Below are 4,006 nucleotides of genomic sequence, written 5' to 3'. Positions count from 1 at the left end.
AGCCAAAATCCCAGCACAGATAGGGAAGGAGCTCGAAAGGCCTCACCCCTATCTGATGAGATATTGGTAATGATGGATTTTGGAGAATGGAAAGGCATCCTCAGGGATGCTAGCTCCAAGAAGCTAACCATCCAGTAGATGGTCCCACACCCATGCTCATACAGTGAGCATCAAATGGTCTCAGTGGGTATTGAGAGAGAGAGAGAGAGAGAGAGAGAGAGAGAGAGAACATATTCAGTTGCGAGGGAAAGTGGTCATGAGGACAGAGAAGGAATTAGAGGGGAGAATTTGTTTTAAAATGTTATATACCTATATAAATATTAAATAAAATATAAAAATCAAGTCAAGGCAAATTTTATTCTCCTGTGCATCCAAAACAATGATCTTCTCTGACATTGTAATCAATTGCAGTTCTTCATTTTGTTGAAGGTTGAGATGCACTTCTAACTTCTGCTCTTTAATTAAAAAAAAATTCTGAAGAAATAAAGAAAATTTACAATTTAATGATTCTGCTTTTTCATAAGCATTCTTGGAGGAGTTGATTGTGTATTTCTCATGGCAAAATTTTGAGATGTAAATTTTGCCTTTTACTTGTGCATGTATGTGTATGTGTATATTCCTCTGTGCATGTTCTTGCAGAACAGATTTGGGGTCGAAGGATTTGTGGGTGGGTTGGTGTTCTTTTCCCTCCACTGGGAGTCCTGTCTGGCTATGGGACGTGGTCACTTCAGGGTTCATATCCCCCACTGCTAAGAGTTTCAGCAACAGTCACCCCTATAGCCACCCTAGGGCCTCCCCCATCCCAGGACTCTGTCACATCCTAGAGGTGTGCCCCCCATACCCACTGATTTCTGTTCTCTCTCCCCTGCTCTCCATACACCTGATTCCTGCCACCCTCCCTATTTCCTCTTCCACTAGGTTCCTTTTCTCTCTCCCTGCCTCCAGCTCCAATATTTATTTTATTTCCCCTTTGGAGAACAATTCAAGCATCTTCCTGAATTTATTTAATGGATCTCTTAAAAGAAACTTAAATTTAATTTCCATGACATCCTGTGGTCAGAGTTTTAGGAAAAAGACACAGAGGAAAACAGTGAAAAGAAGTGGGGGACCATGATGTCAGCAGACAAGACAACGTGAGAGTTCAGGAAGATGAACAGGCGCTTGTCAAAGGTACAAATTCAGTACAGTGGTGAGTAGGGTCTGAGGTTCTGATATACAACATGGAGACCATGGCTGGAAATAATTGTTGTTTACTTGAAATCCGCAAAGAAAATAGATCTTAAATATTTTTGACATGCACACACAATGATAATTATGAGATGCTAATTAATTTGTTTATGGTAATCATCACATGGTGAATACACATATTAAATCATCACGGTTAATATCTTTTTATAGTTTTTATTTATCTTATTTATACAATGAAACTAGAGACGAGAGAAAGGGAACAAGAGAGGTCTTTCCTGATTTACCTATGGTGGATGAAGACCGCTTATTTTATTTCTTTCTCATGTCTTCTCTTTTTCTTTTTCTTTTTCTTTTTCTTTTTCTTTTTCTTTTTCTTTTCCTTTTCCTTTTCCTTTTCCTTTTCCTTTTCCTTTTCCTTTTCCTTTTTCTTTTTTCTTTTTTCTTTTTTCTTTTTCAGTTACTGCAGCACTTCTATTTCTCTTTACACAGGGACGTGTTGCTGGGGCCTAATGTTCTCAGTGAACAGTAGAAAACCAAAATTTGTCATTTCTTAAAGACAAAAAACCTTACATAAATTAAAAGGATGGATACATTTACAGGTGTGGATGCAAATGTTCCCAACTCAAGGCGAGTAACAGCCCATGGAGGTCAGGAGGGAAAAAAACAGAACGGAAACTGGGTCCTAAGGCCCGGACCTTCCCACCCAGTTGGACTGGCAAGAAGGAGTGGTAGCTGGTTCAGGAACGCTTGCCAGCCTCGGGAAATCCTGGAAGTCTGCTGTCGGTTAATACCCTGCACAGATCACTCTGTGTTGCTCACAGAGATCAACCAGTTTGGGGCTTTCTCTTCCACAGGGAGCTCTCCCCAGCCACCAAGTGATCGAGCCACATGAATTAAGGACTAAATCAAGATATGCACAGGGTATTAAACATATACCAAGGGAGCAGTTAACTTGAATACAAGGTCAAATATCAGCAACAAGTTCTACGATCCCATCCTAATATCAGATATAAGCTTCAAGGACAAATTTACTTTCAAAGGCTTATTCCAGTTTCATGAGGCTAGCATGAGGTGAGGCCAGAATGGAGCCACCAATATAGACTGAGTACTTGCACTCAGGGGGAGCAATGATCTTAATTTTTTTATTATTTTTTAAATTTTTTTATTTATTATTTTCTCTATATACATTTCAAATGCTATTCCGAAAGTTCCCTATATCCCCCCCCCCTGCTCCCCTACCCACACACTCTGACTTCTTGGCCCTGGCGTTCCCCTGTACTGGGGCATATAAAGTTTGCTAGACCAAGGGGCCTCTCTTCCCAATGATGGCCGACTAGGCCATCTTCTGCTACATATGCAGCTAGAGACATGAGTTCTGGGGGTACTGGTTAGTTCATATTGTTGTTCCACCTATAGGGCTGCAGACCCCTTTAGCTCCTTGGTGCTAGGGCTGTGATCTTCTGCATCCTGTCAGCAATGCCTGGGGACATGGTGGTACCACCAGACAGCACTGTATTGGCATACTGTGGATGTCCACATCACACTTCATGATGGAGTTAAAGGTGGTCTCACAGATGCCACAGGACTCCATGTCCAGGAAGGAAGGCTGGAAGAGTGCCTCTGAACACTGGAAACGCTCATTGCTGATGGCGATCACCTGCCCATCGGGCAGCTCATAACTCTTCTGCAAGGAGGAAGATGATGCAGCCGTAGCCATTTCTTGCTCAAAATCCAGGTCAACACAACACAGCTTCTCCTTTATGTCATGAACAATTTCCCTCTCAGCAGTGGTGGTAAAGCTGTAGCCCCGTTCAGTCAGGATCTTCATGAGGTAGTCTGTCAGGTCCAGGCCAGCCAGGTTCAGACACAAGATGCCCTCATAGATGGGCAATGTGTGTGACCCCCACCACCAGAGTCCATAGCAATGCCAGTGGTGCACCCAGATGCATACAAGGACAGCACCGCCTTCTGAATGGCCACGTACATGGCTGGGGTATTGAAGGTTTCAAACATTATCTGCGTCATCTTCTCTCTGTTAGCTTTGGGGCTCAGGGGGGCCTCGGCCAGAAGCACCAGGTGCTCTTAAGGGGCCACACGAAGCTCATTGTAGAAGGTGTGGTGCCAGTTCTTCTCCATGTCATCCCAGTTGGTGACAATGCCATGCTTGATAGGGTACTTCAGGGTCAGGATGCCCCTCTTGCTCTGGGCCTCATCATCCATGTAGAAGTCTCTCTGGCCCATGCCCACCATGACGCCCTGATGTCGGGGGTGCTCTATGAAGTAAGGGAACACGGCCCTGGGGGCGGCGTCGCCAGCAAAGCCAGCTTTGTACATGTCAGTGAGGAGTGCAGCGATTTCTTCTTCCATTGCGATCAGCGAAGGACAAGGCGATAGAGCCGCGGAAAGAAGAGCATTGTAAGCCCTCGGCGGAGTGTGAGGTCTTCTCTTTATCTTGATTACCCCCTATTTGGATTTAAGCCAAATCCACCTATATTAAAATATCAAGTTGAAAGGGATGGCCCAAAGATTTTTCATGAATACAGATTAAGAGGCACTATCATTCCTTTGTCTGTGTCAACTTAACAAAACTCTAATTAGTCTTCTTATAATGTTTTAGTGACCCTGGACTTAAAAGGTTGTCATCCATTCTACAACAGAGTATTGGTGATATTTGAAGAGCATAACTCTGAAACTTGACATTAAATATGAGAAGTATTGAGGCCAAACACAAAGGAACAGGTCAGTCATCCTTATTAAAGAAAATGTGTTATTAAAGTGGATTTTACCTGTTTTGCCTTGTTTCTGCTTTTGTGGCATA

The 4,006-nt window shown here is 43.2% G+C and overlaps 1 pseudogene; it reads right to left on the bottom strand.

Annotated features, from left to right (window-relative positions):
• Positions 1–2,230: 2,230 nt before the first annotated feature.
• LOC110303447 (actin, cytoplasmic 2 pseudogene) lies at positions 2,231–3,555 on the bottom strand (annotated as a pseudogene).
• Positions 3,556–4,006: the final 451 nt, after the last annotated feature.

This window comes from Mus caroli, unplaced genomic scaffold (genome assembly GCF_978045245.1).
Source record: "Mus caroli unplaced genomic scaffold, Mus_caroli_1 scaffold_9, whole genome shotgun sequence".
Classification (NCBI taxonomy): domain Eukaryota; kingdom Metazoa; phylum Chordata; class Mammalia; order Rodentia; family Muridae; genus Mus; species Mus caroli.
The sequence above is the reverse complement of the archived record's forward strand: the minus strand, read 5'-3'. Positions and strand labels throughout refer to the sequence as shown.